This window comes from Macaca thibetana, chromosome 1, assembly GCF_024542745.1.
Source record: "Macaca thibetana thibetana isolate TM-01 chromosome 1, ASM2454274v1, whole genome shotgun sequence".
Classification (NCBI taxonomy): domain Eukaryota; kingdom Metazoa; phylum Chordata; class Mammalia; order Primates; family Cercopithecidae; genus Macaca; species Macaca thibetana.
In genome coordinates, this window is record NC_065578.1 from 80,362,554 (window position 1) to 80,381,674 (window position 19,121).

Consider the following 19,121-nt stretch of genomic DNA (forward strand, 5'->3'; position numbering starts at 1 on the left):
TACTCAAAAATACTCAGTGAATTTCCACTGACCTTGAAGTAAAGTCTGAAATCCTGCAGGACACTGCATACCTGCTTTTCAATCTATGTATCTAACTTTATCTCGGAATTGGATACCTTCATTCTTTGCATTCAAGTGACGTTGTTTTTAGTTCCTTACATGATTCACCCTACATTTTACCACAGAGATTTTGAAAGTGGTGTGCTTTTTTTGCATGAAATTCTTCCTCCTTTTTTCATTTAGTTCACTTCATGCTCATTTTTATTTCTCATCATGAATCATTACTTTGTAGAGGAGAATTTTCAACTCTACTAATCTGGTCAGAATCTACTGATATGTTATTTTATTGCACCATGAAAGTCTGCTGCTAAAATTACAGTTGTAATTTTATGATTTTTTTTACTGTGATCATTATATTAATGCATGGTTTAACCACCAGAGTTTATGTCATTTTTGTGGAGAGTCTACTTCTTAATCCACTCATGATGTTACAACAAAAAATATTACAAACTTGGTGACTTATAAATAACAAACATTTATTTTTCATAGTTCTTGAGGCTAAGAATGCCAAGATCAAAGGTCTGGAAGATTTGATGTCTGGTGAGAGACCATTCCTCAAAGAGGGCACTTTCTCATTGCATCCTCACATGGTGGAAGTGATAGAGCAGACCATTGAAGCCCTTTTTATAAGGACACTGATACCATCTATGAAAGCTTTCTCTTCATGATCTCATCACCCCACCCCCAAGAGCCCCAACTCCTAATACCACTGCCTTGGGTGTTAGGATCTTAACATATTAATTTTGGTGGAACACAGTTATTCAGACCATGGAGACTATTTGTTGTTGTTTATTATTTGCTCCTCAGTGCCTAGCAGTGTTTGATAAATGTATGCTGAAGGAGGGGAGCCACATGGTCTGACCTGAATAGACAGTTCTCAAAATAAGACATACAAATGGCAAACAGGCATATGAAAAGGTGCTCAACATAACTGATCACCAAAGAAAATGCAAGTCAAAACTACAATGAGATATCTCACCCCAGTTAAAATGGCTTTTATCCAAAAGAAACACAATAATAACAAATGCTGGCAAGGATGTAGAGAAATGGGAACGCTTGTAGGTTGTTGCTGGAAATGTAAATTAGTACAACTACGATAAAGAACAGTTTGGAGGTTCCTCAAAAGACTAAAAATAGGGCTACCATATGACCAGGAAATTCCATTTCTAGGTATCAACTCAAAAGAGGAAAGCAGTACGTCAAAGAGATACCTTCGCTTCCATGTTTATTGCAGCACCCTTTCACCATAACCAAGATTTGGAGGCGATGCAAGTATCTGCCAAACAATGAATGGATAAAGAAAACGTGGTACATATAGGCAATGGAGTACTATTCAGCCATACAAATGAGATTCTGTCATTTGCATATATGGATATAACTGAAGATCATTATATTAAGTGAAATAAGCCAGGCAGAGAAAGACCAACTTCTCATGTTCTAACTTATTGGTAGGAGATAAAAATTAAAGGAATTGAACTCATGGAGATAATGAGTAGAAGAATGGTTACCAGAGGCTGGGATGGATAGTGGTGGGAGTGGGTAGAAAGTGGGGAGCGCTAAGGGGTACAAAAAATACTTAGAAAGAACGAATAAGGTCTACTATTTGCTAGCACAAAAGGGTGACTATAGTAAAAAATAATTTCATTGTACATTTTAAAATAACTAAAAGAGTATAATTGGATTGTTTGTAACACAAAGGATAAATGCTTGAGGTCACAGATTTACCCTGATGTGATTATTATGCATAGTATGCCTGTATCAAAATATCTCATGTAATCTATAAATATATATACCTACTATGTAACCACAAATTAAAATAAATAAAAAAGTATATGCTGAATAAATAAATAAACAATAGGAGATGATCTAGAAAATTATAAATTGGGACCAAATTGTGAAGGATGTTCACTACAAGTCAACAGAGCTGATAAATAATTAGGTGGGCAATAGAAAATTACTGTCGGTTTCTGGGCAAGGGAAAAGAGTGATGTGAACCATCAATCTGAAAATAAGGTATTAATATTTGCACAGTTGGTGAAGAATTAATATCAGACATTAATTTTTATAGTTGAGATAAAGATAGGAGGTATACAGAAAACAAAAGGGCAGTGAGACTAGATAGACATTTCTTTTCATTGTAACATTATACATGTCATAAGACAACAGAAGGAAGAATCAGTATACTTGAAGACAGGTCGAAAGTTACCCATAGTGAAGCCAGAAAGAAAAAAGAATACAAAAAATAAAAAGAACAATATATGAGAATTGTGGTAATATGAAATGATCTAACATTCTTTTAATTTGTTTAACTTTTAAGATCATGGGTACATGAGCAGATTTGCTATAAAGGTAAACTTGTGTCACATGGGTTTGCTGTACAGATTATTTTGTCACCCAGGTATTGAGCCATTAGTTGTTTCCCTGATACTCTCCCTCCTGCCACCCTTCACCCTCAGATAGGTCCCAGTGTCTGTTGTTCCCTTCTATGTATCCGTGTGTTCTCATCATTTAGCTCTCACTTTTAACTGACAATATGCGGTGTTAGATTTTCTGTTCCCATGTCAGTTTGCTAAGGCTAATGCAAAGAATGTGAGCTCATTGTTTTTTATGGCTGCATAGTATTCCATGGTATATATTTATCACATTTTCTTTATTCAGTCTACCAATGATGGACCTTTAGGTTTATTCCATGTCTTTGCTATTGTAAATAGTGCTGCAAGGAACATATGCATGCATGTGTCTTTATGGTAAAACGATTTATATTCCATTGGGTGCATATCCAGTAATGGGATTGACGAGTAGAAAGGTAGTTTTGTTTTTAGCTTTTTGAGAAATCACAACACTGCATTCCATAATGATTGAACTAATTTACACTCCCACCAACAGTATATAAACATATATTTTTCTCCACAACCTGTTATAGTCAGAATTTTTTGGTTTTCTGACTTTTCAATAACAGTCATTCTGACTGGTGTGAGATGGTATCTCACTGTGGCTTTTATATGTATTCTGTAATAATCAGTAATGTTGAGCTTCTTTCCATATGCTTGTTGGCCACATGTATGTCTTCTTTTGAAAAGTGTCCTACATGTCATTTGCCCACTTTTTAATGGAGTTGTTTTTTTCTTGTAAATTTGTTTAAGTTCCTTTTAGATGCTGAATATTAGACCTCTGTCAGATACACAGTTTGCAAAAAAATTTCTCCCATTCTGTAGGCTGTCTATTTATTTGGTTGATAATTTCTTTTGTTGTGCAGAAACTCTTTAGTTTAACAAGATTCCATTTGTCAATTTTTGCTTTTGTTGCAATTGCTTTTGGCATCTTCATCATGAAATCTTTGCCTGTTCCTATGTTCAGAATGGTCTTGCCTATGTTGTCTTGCAGGATTTTCATAGTTTTGGTTTTTACATTTAAGTATTTAATCCATCTTGAGTTGATTTTTGTATATGGTATAAGGAAGGTGCTGAGTTTCAACCTTCTGCATATGGCTAGCCAGTTATCTCAGCACCATTTCCTGAATAGGGAGTCCTTTCCTCATTGCTTGTTTCTGTCAGCTTTGTCAAAGTTCAGATGGTTGTAGGTCTGTGGCCTTATTTCTGAACTCTCTATTATGTTCCATTGGTCTATGTGTCTGTTTTTGTAACAGTACAATGCTGTTTTGGTTACTGTAGTCCTGTAGTATAGTTTGAAGTAGGGCAATGTGATGCCTCCAGCTGTGTTCTTTTGCTTAGGATTGCCTTATTCAGACTCTCTTTTGTTTCTATATGGATTTTAATATTTTTTTTTCTAGTTCTGTAAAGCGCTTCATTGGTAGGTTGATATTTTCTAAAGAAAGAAAGAAGAAAGCAAGACCCATAGAACAAAACATAAAAGCATTATGTAAGGTGATAGAACAGTGACCAAAGTTAATTTATATAGATTAAATTTATACATTAAAATTTAGCAGTTTGAGGTGTGTGTGTTTGTGTGGTGTGTGTGTATGTGTGTTTAGTCAAGTTACGTCCTACATCATAGCAACACAAGAAATAGAGGGATGGAAAAATTTTCCATGGGTACATTATTCAAAAAAAGCTAGCCTACACTACAGTGTTAATTTTTGACACAACATACTCTAACAGTGAATGCAATGATAGAAATAAAGTGGATGTTAATATTGAAAACTGTAATAATACATCAGGAAGAAATAATAAGCATGAATTTGAATATGCATAAAGGATATAATGGAAGAAGCACTATAAAACAGTGATTTAAAAATGAATATTGACAAATATGCCATTATACTTGGAGATTTTAAAAAACCTCTATCAAAAACTGATACATCAAGCAGAATGTTAAGCACTAACAAAATATTTGCAAAATTTATGGACGGGCACAGCAGCTCATGCCTGTAATCCCAGCACTTTGGGAGGTCGAGGTGGGTGGATCATTTGAGGTCAAGAGTTCAAGACCAGTCTGGCCAACATGGTGAAACCCCATCTCTACTGAAAACAAAAATTAGCTGGGTGTGGTTGCGCTTACCTGTAATCCCAGCTACATGGGAGACGGAGGCAGGAGAATCGCTTAAACCCGGGAAGCGCAGGTTGAAGTGAACTAAGATGGTGCCACTGCATACCAGACTGGGCGACAGAGTGTGACTCTGGTTAAAATATATATATATATATTTTTTCTAGTTGCATATATATATATAGATATATGCAAAAAAATGGATCACTTAGTTGTTTACAAAAGAAATCTCAAAAATTGTTAGAATCAATATGATAGTCACCACCTTTTCTGACTACAATAAAATTTCACTTGAAATCAATTAATTAGAAGATCAATAAACCATATTCTAAAAATTATAAAATATTTAGACCTAGACAACACAAAATTTACTATATGGTAAAAGTTGTAGGATGAAGCTAAGGTGAATATAAGAAAACCGGAGCTTTAGTTTGTTATGTCCCACCCCCAAAAAGATCCTAAAACTAAATAAGCTAAATATTAAACTTCAAAATCCAGAAAAACAGTGCAATAAAGCAGACTTATGAAATTATGATAAAAGAAGGTAATAAAGGTAATGCCAGAAATTAAATAAAATAGGAAAAAAAGATGCTCCATTAACTTAAGTGTTGATTCCCAGAAGAATTATAAAATAAATGAGCCTCAGGCAAAACTAATTTTATAAAATAGAAAGAAGGTATAAATATCGCTATCGAAAACAGAAACATAACTACAAACATATAATAGAAGAAAACTGAATATAAATATTTGCTAGAAAATGAAAATAAGAATTGGACAATTTTGTAGAAGATATGAATTTTAAAATTGACAGGTAATAAATAGAAAACTATAAATTAGTAACTATTAAAGATATTATACTAGTAATCCAACATCACTAATCTAACTCCCAACAACGAGCCTAAATTGCTTTGAAGAAAAGGTTTGTCAAATTCTAAAGAGCAAATTTTCTTAGCATATAGTAGTGTTCCAAAAGAAAAAATATATTTGAAACATCAACCAATTTCTTTCTTTCTTTTTTTTTTTGAGACGGAGTCTCGCTCTGTCGCCCAGGCTGGAGTGCAGTGGCCGGATCTCAGCTCACTGCAAGCTCCGCCTCCCGGGTTCACGCCATTCTCCTGCCTCAGCCTCCCGAGTAGCTGGGACTACAGGCGCCCGCCACTTCGCCCGGCTAATTTTTTTGTATTTTTTTAGTAGAGACGGGGTTTCACAGTGTTAGCCAGGATGGTCTCGATCTCCTGACCTCGTGATCCACCCGTCTCGGCCTCCCAAAGTGCTGGGACTACAGGCTTGAGCCACCGCGCCCGGCCCCAATTTCTTTAATGAAATGAAATTATCTCGAAATTAAACTGGAAAATCATATTAAAGTTATTAATCAATTTTACTCTATAGGTCAAAAATCCCAAATAAAATTTAACAAATAAAATAATGAATTGAAAAAGAATAATAACAGTAATACTGAATTTTAACCAGTGAGTTTTATCTCAGAAATGAAAGAATATATAAACCTCAGAAATGAAAGAATATATAAACATCATAAATGCGTTATTGCAATTCATCCTAAAGAAGAGAACATACCGGCTGGGCGCGGTGGCTCACGCCTGTAATTCCAGGACTTTGGTCGGCCGAGGCGGGCGGATCACCTGAGGTCAGGAGTTTGAGTCAAGACTGTCTCTTCTAAAAGTCAAGAAATTCTGTCTCTTCTAAAAATACAAAAATTAGCCGGGCATGGTGGCACGCACATCTAATCCCAGCTACTCGGGAGGCTGAGGCAGGAGAATCGCTTGAACCTGGGAGGCGGAGGATGCAGTGAGCTGAGATCATGCCACTGCACTCCAGCCTGGGCGACAGAGCAAGACTCCCTCTCAAAAAACAACAACAACAAAAAGAACATACCATTTTGCTAACATTTAAAAAAATTAACTAATTAATGGGGGGGAGAAATAACTCTTAGAAGCCCAGGAATAAACGATTAACAACAAAATCAGACGATACCATATTTACTAGTAAACTATACATTGGAACAAGAGAAAGATTCCAGATATTAATGATAATGTTTAATATATTTCTGGAATTTTCAGCCAGTGTATTGAGACCAAAAAAATCAATACAATTTATAAAGATTAGAAATGATGCTGTGGTTATTTTTATGAACAAAATTAAAATAAAGTAATTTTCTATATATCAAATCCAACAGAATCTACTGGCATATTTTATGACAGTTCCACCCTCGTTTTCAGAAAGAAAATCAATGCAGAAATACTAGAGCATTCCTGTTTACCCATATTAACTATGTGAAAATATAGTGGAAAACATGGTATTTAAATAACAGCAAAAGTTTTTTAGTACTACAGTATAAATGTAATGAAAGATGTATAAAACTTTAAAAAATATGTAATATTTCTGAAGGATGCAAAGGAAGATTTGAATAAATAGAAAGGTTTATCATATTTATGACAGGGAAGGCATAATATCAAAGACATGTCAAATTTTACAAAATTAATCTATAAATTTCTTGCAGTTCCAATAGAAATCCACTGAAGATTTTTTATACTTGAAAAATTGATTCTAAAAATCATATATAAAAGCAAAATGTCAAAATAACAATAAAAAATATGCAATACCAATACAAGGAAGATAATTTTTGCTACTTGATATGAAGATTTTTATAAAGTTATAATAATTAAGACAATTTTATATTTGCATAGATGTAGAAAAATGATAAATGGGACAAAATCAGCAATCAAGAAGCAGAGCAAAATATGTATGGGACTGTGGCAGGCCACTGAAAATCTTTAGGAAAAATATAGCTGAGCAATTTGTTTACACATGAAAATATTAAATTTTGCTTTTCAAAACAGAAGCAAAAACAACTCTAGACAAGTTAAAGTATTAAATGAGAAAAAGAAACATTAAACACATTAAGAGAAATATAGCATATCTTTGTGCCATGAATGCATAGAATTACTTCAACACACACACACACACAATTATTATAAGACTAATAATATGAGTAAAATTAGTTTTTGGAAAAGTAAAACAAATAATGGTAGTAGCTTTGACTATGTTTTCTAAAGTAATATTTGGATTCTGTCAAATAAATAACTTACTACTCAAAGTAAGTTTTTTAACTACTAAATATGTGTAAGAAAAAGGCAAATGGCTCATTTGAAAAAAATAGCTGCAAACTGAACAGGCAAATAACAGAAATAGCAATGTAATGGTCAATAAACAGGGTGTTAATCCTACTCCTAATTAAGAATATGCAAAGTAAAATAACAATAAATATTGTCTTCAATCCATCAAATTGGCAAATATTTTATAATTTGATGATAGGGAGAGTTTATGAAGACGTAAAAAAAAAAGATAATCTTTTGTATTTTTAAACCAACAAAAGATATTTTAGCCCAGCAAACATAAGCTATGTATATTAAGCAACAACATAAAGTGTGGTTCACTTATTTTTACTCCTATAAACGCTGTGATCAATTATGCGCCATCATAGATCTTCACTGTGTCCCTTTATCTTTCTTGTCTTTACCAGATAAAGGCCACCCGATGGCCCCTCCTCTTCATGATTAATCTCCCACCATTATATCCAGCCTAAGACAGCCTCCAAAAGCCTATAGAGGATAATGGTGGTGTTTTCTCCAGGGTCTTTCTTTATTATTATTATTATTATTATTATTATTATTATTATTATTATGCTTTATACTTTAAGTTCTGGGGTACATGTGCAGAACGTGCAGGTTTATTACATAGGCATACACGTGCCACGATGGTTTGCTGCATCCATCAACCCGTCATCTACATTAGGCATCAGGTATTTCTCCTAATTCTGTCCCTCCCCTAGCCCCCCACCCCACAACAGGCCTCAGTGTGTGATGTTCCCCTCTCTGTGTCCATGTGTTCTCACTGTACAACTCCCAATTATGAGTGAGAACATGCAGTGTTCGGTTTTCTGTTCCTGTGTTAGTTTGCTAAGAATGATGGTTTCCAGCTTCATCCACATCCCTGCAAAGGACATGAACTCATCCTTTCTCATGGCTGCATAGTATTCCATGTTGTATATGTGCCACATTTTCTTTATCCAGTCTATCATTGATGGACATTTGGGTTGGTTCCAACTCTTTGCTATTGTGAACAGTGCTGCAATAAATATATGTGTGCAGGTGTCTTTATAGTAGAATGATTTATAATCCTTTGGATATATATACCCAGTAATGGAATTGCTGGGTCAAATGGCATTTCTGGTTCTAGATCCTTGAGGAATTGCCACGCTGTCTTCCACAATGAGCTTAAACTAATTCACACTCCCACCAACAGTGTAAACGCGTTCCTATTTCTCCACATCCTCTCCAGCATCTGTTGTTTCCTGACTTTTTAAATGATTGCCATCACAGGTCATTAGAGAAATGCAAATCAAAACCACAATGAGATGCCATCTCTTGCCAGTTAGAATGGCGATCCAAGGCCTTTCTTAAAACCTTTGGAGAGGAAATGTTCTCTGGGACATCTTAGGGAAATGTGATTTGGGATAGATGAAAATTAAATGTTTCCCTCCAAAATTGATATCTCCCAAAGCTTTCAGGCTTTTCCTTCTAAAACAAGGGTATGAAACCATTTTCTGTAAATGGTCAGATAGTAAGTATTTTAGGCTTTGCTGGCCACATACATCCTCTTTCCCATCTAGTCTATTTTCTTGTTTGTTAGTATCCTGTAAACACAGAACAACCATTCTGTTTTATGGCTGTAAAATACACACAGAAACAAAACCAGGCTGTGGGCTAAAGATTGACTCAGTGGTCATAGTTTGCTGACCCTGCTCTATGGCAGAAGAAGGAAGTTCTAGCAACTCAGCCTCAATTTGTGTATTTCTAGGAATTTGTCCATATCATCTAGGTTATCTAATTTGTTTGTAGTATTTTCTTAGCATCCTTTTTATTTCTTCGGTGTCTATAGTAGTGTTCTCAAATTCATTTATTTTAGTTATTTGTTTCTTCTCTATTTTTCTTCATCAGTCTAGCTAAAGGTTTCTAAATGTCATTGATTCAAAAAGACCAACTTTTGTTTTCATTAGTCTATTGCTATTACTTTTCTATTCCCTATTGTGCTTATCTCCACTCTAAATTTATTGTTATTTTCTTTCTACTAGCTTTGGGTTTAGTTAGCTCTTTTTCTATTTCCCTAAGGTACAAATTTAGCTTATTGAATTGAGATTTTTCTTCCTGTTTTTAATGTTGGCATTTATTGATATAAAATGTTCTCTAAGCACTACCTTTGCTGCATTCCATAAGCTTTAATATGTTGTGCTTTTTTTTCCTTTCATCTCTATTTCGTAATTTTCTTTGTATTTTTTCTTTGAGACTTTGTGTTGTTTAATTTCTACATGTTAATTAATTTTTCAGTTTCAATTCTTCTATAAATTTTCAGCTTCATTTCACTGTGATTAGAGAGATATTCTATATGATTTCAATCTTTAAAAAATGTATATGGCTTCATTTTAGATACATCAACTATATAGTATCGAGATTTTTCTAGCAAACTTTAGTAAACCATAGTCTATGGAATCAGAAACAGAAGAACAAAAATATGGTAATAGAATTGTTCTCTTATTAGAGATTAGCTAAAATGATATCCAGGGAGAATTAGGAAGAATACAGAAATGAAAGGATACTAACAGACTGGGGTTATCAAAGGGAGTCAAGAGATCACAGGTCATAAATGCATAAGATTGAAAGAGAAGAAAAACTGAGAAGTAAAGAAATTGGGGTAAAGAAGGGGTAGAATATGAGATGACAAACGAGTGCTAGGATGATTTCAAGTGAGACTAAGTTCCTTCCAGCTCTGAAAAGGGTACTATAGTTAGATCGCTTTGGATTTTAAACCTCTGGATTTGAGGACACATAAAAAATTCTACAGAGATCTTCCATTTTCAGTCAAGATGGGATGATTGAAACCAGATTTATCCTATGACCTAAATTTTTAAAAAAACAGACAGAATATATGAAATGACAGTTTTCAGATGTTAGACAGTAGAGAGTGCGGAACAAGATTTCTAAGAGAAAGAACAACATTGAGAAGAGCTCTGTGATTGTCATTAGAAAGAGCATCTAGGTTGCAGCAAAGAGATGAAAAACCGACGTGTTGCTGACCATCATCCTGCCCCGAGGAGGCAGAACAAGGAGACTGAGAGTCCAAAGAAGCTAGAGTTGTGAAGCAGTTTACCACAGAGGAGGTTACTGAATACACAGAGAGAAAAACTCCAGAAATCTGCAGGTGCTCTAACTTGAGTCTTCAGCTGACTCAACACATGTATATGAGGACAGTACCTATGCTCAGGAGAACTACCCCAAAAGAAGAGAGGAAAAAATGTATAGATTCACAGGGGTGTGAACAGTCTGTGTTCTCACTAAATCACAGTGGGAAACATCCTAATTCACAGGGTGTAGGGTGGCATAGTCAGGAGATTCCCTCAGAAATCTGCCAAAAAAACAGCTGTACATTAAAGTTTACTGGGTTCTAACCATTTAAAAAAAAAAAAAAAAAAAAGCCTCAAAAGGCTCAGTTTCCAAAGTTGGAGGACAGGCAATATCTGATTTTGAGATCTTTTAAAACTCTACAGTAATCAAGACAGTGTAGTACTGGCATAAAACTAGATAAATAAGTTAATAGAACATAATAGACAGTCCAGAAATAGACCCACACATATATATGCAATTGATTTTTGACAAAAATGCCAATGGCAGTTCAATGGAAAAAGTTCATCTTTTCAAGAAATAATGTGGGAACAATTGAAGAGTTACAAAAAACAAAAAACATTGACCCTGGCCTTCTACCATATACAAAATATTAACTTGGAATGGTCTTAGACAGGATGTAAGAGCTGAAACTATAAAACTGCTAGAAGGAAACGTAGGAGCAAATCTTATTGACCTTACATTTGGCAAAGATTTCCTAAATACACCAAAATGCTTACTATAAAAGGAAAAAAAATTGATAAATAGGACTTCATCAAAATGAAACACTTTTGCCACTTGAAAGACAATGTTAAGATATTGTTATGAAAAAGAATAAACAAGCCAAAGATAAAAATATTTGCAAAACATCACATATATCCAACATAAGATATGCAGCTAGAATATAAAAGAACACATATTTCAGTTAAAAGACAACGCAATGAAAAAATGAGCAAAATTACTGAGCAGCAACTTCACCCAAAAACTGTGTAAATGTTAGTGAGCACATGAAAATATGTTCAATACCATTGTCATCAGGGAAGTATAAATTTAAACCACTATTGGATGTCACTATGTATACACCAACATAGCTGAAGTTAAATGTATGAACATACAAAGTGTTGCAACTGGAACTCTCATGAATGGCTGGTAGAACTGTAAAATGCCACAAACATTTTGAAAACAGTTAAGCAATTTCTTAAAATATTAAACATACCCAATTCTATAACCCAGGCTATGTATTTACCCCAAAAAATGAAAGCATATATCTATACAAACACTTATATGTGAATGTTCATAGTAGTTTCATTTGTAGGGAACAAAAATTAGAAACAACCAAATGTCCATCAGCAGATAAATGGAAAACAAATTGTCACCTATCCATACAATGAAATAATACTAAGCAATAGAATGAAGTAAACTATTGTTCTTACCATAATATAGATGAATCTCCAAGTTATTATGTTGAGTGAAAAGAAGCAAGCCAAAAAAGGAGAGAGAAAAAGAGAATGCATACTGCCTGATTTAATTTTGCAGGATTCTAGAAAGTGCAAATTAATCTATAGTTACAGATTGGTGGTTGTCTTGAGTGATGGGAGCAAGGAAGGGGAGCATAATATTCCAAAGAGGCACAAGGAGACTTTTGGGCTTGATGAATGCCATATATTCATTATCGTGATTGTGACAGTTTCACAAATATATACATGTCAACATGCATCAAATAATACACTTTATATATGTGCATTTTAATGTGCATCAATTGTACTTCAATAAAGCTATAATAAAAAACAAACTGTATTTTGATGATAATCACTAATTTAAGTGCTGCAGTTGTACAGAGTATGACAAGATCTGGACTGGGGAAGAAAAATATACATTTGTGTCCTATGAAGGCTAAAGTCATCCAGTAAAGTGGGATTACATCTGAGAGATCATTAGAAAACATTGAAAATAAAAATAAAAGGCCGGGCGCGGTGGCTCAAGCCTGTAATCCTAACACTTTGGGAGGCCAAGGCGGGCGGATCACAAGATCAGGAAATCAAAACCATCCTGGCTAACACGGTGAAATCCCATCTCTACTAAAAATACAAAAAAAAAAAATTGGCTGGGCATGGTGGTGGGTACCTGTAGTCCCAGTTACTCGGGAGGCTGAGGGAGGAGAATGGCGTGAACCTGGAAGTTAGAGCTTGCAGTGAGCCGAGATCGCGCCACTGCACTCCAGCCTGGGTGACAGAGCGAGACTCCATCTCAAAAAAATAAAAAATGAAAGAAAAAGAAAGAAAAAAAGAAAAAGAAACAGAAAGAAAGAAAGAGAGGGAAAGAGAGAGAGAAAGGGAGGGAGGGAGGGAGGGAGGGAGGGAGGGGAAGGAAGGAAGGAAGGAAGGAAGGAAGGAAGGAAGGAAGGAAGGAAGGAAGGAAGGAAGGAAGGAAGGAAGGAAGGACGGAAGGAAGGAAGGAGGGAAGGGGGATTATTTCATCAAAGGAAAGTATGGAAGAGAGTTTTTGAAATATATTGGCAAATGTGAAAGAAAGAAGGGGCAATAAAAGGCATACAGATTTCAGTAGTTCATTACTTAGGAAATGGACAGAAATCTTTCATTTTCTTACCTGAAAATGGATTAATAGCTACACTATACCTTTTGTTAAAATTAGTTAACATGAATATTTAACAGCTCATTACATTATAATCATGAAAGGCAAATGTTGTCACCATCTAACATGAGTGCATCCTTTATATAAAAATATTTGCTGTATTTGTTATTTTATGCATTTATTCAGTTGTTTATACAGGTTAACTGTTATAAATACTTACTTTGTTTAGTGTCAGATTTACCAACCAAAATAATCTTAGTAGTAAACAATTTATTTTTGTAATCAACTATGTTTTTGAAGAGTTCTTATCATTCAAAAAAAGTGAATTTAAACCAATGTCAGTAATTCCTGCCTGATTACTTAACCTTAACAGCAGATTCTTTCAATGAAGTGCTAAGAAACTAGTATCTCATTTTATCAGTTAGATAGTTATATCAAGAAACACATTGCTGTCAAAACTATTTTTGGAGCATATTCAAAGATTATCTTTGTCTCAACAATGGGGTCCCTCTGACTCTCCTAACATGTATATTCTTTATTATGAAGCAAAGATATAGGTCGTGTGGTTGCATAAATACTCAAGTCCCACAAAACAGCTTGCATTAAAATAAAATACAGCTACAAAATAAGGTAGCAATTGCACCTTAATAAAATAAAATAAAACCAAATACAAGCATATACAAAATAAGGCAGGAATTACACCTTAATAAAAAACATACTCAAACTACGAATAATAGAGAAAAGAGCAACTTTTAGACAATGAAAAGAATATAATTAATGAATCATTTAGCAAATTTGTTTCAGGCACTTTACTTGACAATTGGGATAAATCAGCAGGAAAGAAAAGGGGCAGATTCCTGCTTTGAAGGGGTTATATTTTAACAGGCAGTGATTGATCAAAAAAACAATAACTATATTAATAAGCAAAATATAAAATATGCTAGAAGTTTATAAGTTCTGTAGGAAAAAAATGGAGCAGGAAAAGGGGAACCACGAGGACAAGGAAGGATATGGAGACTGACATTTTGAATAGGATGAGTAAGGTAAGCGCTTTGAGAAGGTGACATTTGAGTAAAATCTTGAATGGAGTGAGGGATTTAGCCATACAGATCTTCAGACAGAGTGCAAAGACTCTAAAGCACCTGCAGTATTCACTCAGAGAATGGAGGCAGGATGGCTGAAGAAGAGGGAGCCATGAAGAGAACAGTATGTGGAAAGGTCAGAGAGGTTATGGGCAAGATAAGGTAGACCTTTGTGTGCCATTGACTTTTTACACTGAGTGAAATAGAAGCTGTTGATGGTTTTGAAAAAGGCACAATGTGATCTAATTTCCATTTCAAGAGAATAATTCTGGCTGCACTATTGAGAATAGAGTGTGGAGGGACAGAGATACAAGTAGCAAGACAGGGGACCATTGTATAATCGTAATACAAGTGAGATTTTATGAGGTTGAGACTACAGTGAATGTCATGAGGAGTTGGATTCTGAATGTAATGAGGAGGGTTGTACGGGAGTTGCGTGTAGAGTTGAGTATTTTATAATAGAGAGGTTGTAGGGTGTGAGGGAAAGATGGTAGTTAAGGATAAAGCCACAGGTTTTTGCCGAAGTGTCTGTAGAAGGATGGAGTTGCTATTAATTGAGATATGGGAGACTGGATGGAGCAGGTTTTGGCGGACATACCTTAGGAAGTCCAGCACATGAAAATTTCCACTCTATAAAGTGGGTACTATATGGCTTGCACAGTTCCAAGTGATAGGTGCATGAGCATGAACAAAGCGTAGTTCCAGTCCCCCAAGGAGTTAACAGTTAGGTGGGCCAATTAATAAACCAGACTGGGGATGCTCCAGCCCTAAAGGAATTGTCTAGGAAGGGTTTATGCCTAACTTCTAGAACATCATCAAATCTTGGAATACTAAAATGTAGAGAGTAAACTATAGAGTTAAATCTCAAACTAACTAGACCTCTTGACCCAATCGGTAGCATACTGATGAAGCTAATACAATCATTACTAATATTAAATAACAAGATAGTATAACATGAAACTATGTACTAAATATTCCCAATGGTTTTGTATCTTTATTTTATATATTTAAGTATTAGTGCAAGCTAAAACGATCATTTCCCAAAATGTTTAAATAAATGCACCATGCAAAAGAAACATAATAATAAGTGAAATTAATACTTTGAGAAAATATTATATTCTTTTGATGTTGATTAAGCTCAGCAACCACGTCCATATTTTCTGAGGATGTTAGATTGAATGAAATATTGGTTTGACAACAATTACTGTCTTCTAAAACAAAATATTTTCTTTTGATTATGGAAGAAATTGAATGTTATAATAAACATTTCAGAATATAAAGAAAAACACAAAGAATAGCAAAATAGTAAAAAAAAATAATAATAATAATCCCCCTTTTCAGGGTTAAACACTGTTAACTGCTAACATTTTGGTATTCGTCCTAAGACAACATTAAAAAAATGCATATTTTAAAATAAATGTAAACATACACATTTACATTAACATTTACCAATTTCCCTCAGAAAGGGTTTGGGAGAAAAGAAAGATTGATCTGTTTACAAGTTATAATAACAAGTCTTAGTTAAGGCAAAAATAAACATTCTAAAATAAAAGAATGCTATGGTCAAAAACACATTTTAGAGGAAAGCATATCTTTAAAATCAAAAGTTGATAATTCAGTGAAAATAAGATTCACTATAGTAATATTTTTTTTCTACAAACTTTTGGGCACACCTACATCAAGTGAAATTTAAATTCAGTGTTTTATATAGGTCTTATCAGCATTGACTTTTTACATTGCAAGATCTTAGGATGCATGCTTTACATTGATAACAGCCATTTTCATCTAATTAAATTGTCATGATTTTATACCTGTATATATGCATGTATGTGTTTATATATTATGTATATATTCACATATTCACATGTTGACTACTTTATTCAGTCACTGGTTAATAGTAAGCAAAGGGTGACATAAGAAAATGCTTATTACAGTGAACATTATATAAAGCTTAACATGAGCTAGCACTATTCTAAGTGCTTCCTTACTTATCAACTAGCATCAACCTCACAACACCTCATTGAGCTAAGTACTATTAAGGTCTGAGCTAACTACAAAAGTACTAAGTACTATTGTTCCACCACTTTACTGATGAGAAGAAACAAGTAACAGAGAGGTAGAATACCCTATTTTTGCTTACTCTAGGTAACGCTGATGTGAAGTGGCACTGGGTTACACACCCTGGCTATTGGGCTCAAAATTTGTGCCCTTAACAGCTGTATTCTGCAGCTTTGTGAACAATCATCCAGTCAGTTTCTGCTTTTCTAGATATATAGCTATTTAAAAAATTATTTTGGATAAATATACGTAATTGTGAATAATCACTATTACTTTTAATTTAAAAATTTAGATGTTTAGCCTGAATGTTCTCTGTGAACTTTTTCTCAGGCAATTTATATTTACCAATTGCATTTTACAATTATTCAGCCAATTTACATTTCTAATTTTTTTCCTAAGCTCACAGAAACTTTTCTTAGACTCAGCACCTCCCATTATTTTCCAGTATTTATATATATATATATGTGATTTTTCCCCTCAGGCTTGAAAAAATAGTTTATTTGTAATTCAGCTTTTCTGGTAGCAATGAACAAGTCCCTACACTAGTTGGCCTGGTTCTATTGTTTCTTAGGGGACTACTATGTGCCTACACTGTACTTGATATTTAAATAAATCAATGACATGGATCTTTCCCTGGAAGAATTTATAGTCTAATTGAAAAGTAGACACTATACCCTTCACAAACAAAACTGTCATATCAGCCTTTCTTGGCTTTCTATCACCATGAAAAACATGGTGCAATTTCTCCTGGCTATACACTCCAATGAATAAACACTGTGGGTGATGTACAACCCATGTTTATTCACTAAAAAACATGGCATTCTTTTTTTTTCAATTTGAGAGCAGGTACTGTTTATTAACTGACCAGCTTAGAAAAATAATCATGGTAGACACCTTAGTTCATTCTTCTAAAAAACCTGTTGATCTGGTCCTCTCTGTTGCCAGCATCTCCACCTTCTACAAAATGGGTGGTCTTTTTCTTCATTCCGCCTCGTGGAGAAGATAATTCAAAGGGCCACAGGAAGTTATTTGCTTCTTTGAAGTGCTTTCCAACAGTATAGATCTCATGAATCAGATCCTCCATGCATATGATGCCATATTTACCAAGAGATCGAGCAATCCAAACGTTGTCTGTCAAAGCAATTCTCTTCTTATTGATTTTGTCATAACCACACTTGTAGATTCGTTCATTTACTGACTTCAGAGTTGGGTACCCTCATACAATATATGGTTCTACGATCCTCAGCATGTTAACTGAAGCTTTGTTGAGCTTCACAAAAGTTCCACTGAAGATTTGACGAAGGCGAAGAAGCTGCAACACCTTTCGGACATTTTGGCCACACCGTTGATACCCCTGATCCTGACGACAAACACTGATTTGGGTTCTGCAGGTATATAGAAGTTGCCAACTTTTCTTGCCATCCTCACCATTCAAATTTCGCTGTACATCTGCCTATATTTCTTGTGATAGTGCTTCGCTTTTTCACTGATAAGCTTCCTCCTTGCCTTTCGAAGCATCTTTTGGACAAACTTTTCTCAGGCGCTTGATCTTCGGCTCTGCGAAATTCCTTCGCTTTTACTTAAGGATTTCTGGCACAGCAGGAACATTCTTTTTCTTCTCTTCAACGCCTAACACCTTCTACGGTTCCAGCCAGAAAATAGTTCTTTTTGTTTTTTGTTTTTTGACATGGAGTCTCGCTCAGCTGCCCCCAGGCTGGAGTGCAGTGGCGCCGTCTTGGCTCACTGCAACCACCATCTCCTGGGTTCAAGTGATTCTCCCGGCTCAACCTCCCGAGTAGCTGGGATTATAGGAGTAGCTGAGATTCAGGTCCCGGTCATGTCCGGCTAATTTTTGTATTTTAGTAGAGACGGGGTTTCACCATGTTGGCCAGGCTGCTCTTGAACTCCTGACCTCAGGTGTTCCACCCGCCTCGGCCTCCCAGAGTTCTGGGATTACAGGCGTGAGCCACCGGGCCCAGCCTTTTTTAAAAATAATAGTTATCATATGAGCAAATGGGAGCATTGTCAGTACAGAAATAGATTCAGATCTCTCATAGATTTTTCTTCTTAAAGTGTATCATGTTAAGGTTTCTTGATTTTTGTCATTAGTAACAAATTATTTACAACTATTGACCTTTCAATTTAAAATAACTTTTTGCATCTTATATAGTTTTTGAGGGCTTGTGTAGTTATGGAAGAGTTTACTGAGAAGATGAACCTTGAAGGATGTGCATTATTGACTGAAAAGATATCTTTAAGTTACTATGGCTTATCTTTTACTTAAATAAATTAATCTTCTTGAAATCTGTTGTTTTCTTGAGCAACAACAAAACAATACAAATTGCATTCAAGTTCACTGAGAGGATCCATTGGACTGGTTGTGTAGCTCCATAACCAAAATTGTATTGTATTAAATTTGTGTTTTATGGTTTAATTGGAATGCCTAGAATCAAATTTAGTTCTTCTAATGAGGTCTCATATCTAATTGGACAATATATTGGTCTTTATTTTTGCTACAAAATAATGGAAAAATGTATGTCCTCTGTTCCACTTCCCATATCTTATCTATCAGCATCTACAAAGGTTCTCA

The 19,121-nt window shown here is 34.8% G+C and overlaps 1 pseudogene; it reads right to left on the reverse strand.

The window, feature by feature from the left end:
- Nucleotides 1–17,359: 17,359 nt before the first annotated feature.
- On the reverse strand, nt 17,360–18,086 carry LOC126943819 (60S ribosomal protein L7-like; annotated as a pseudogene).
- Between the last annotated feature and the right edge of the window lie 1,035 nt (nt 18,087–19,121).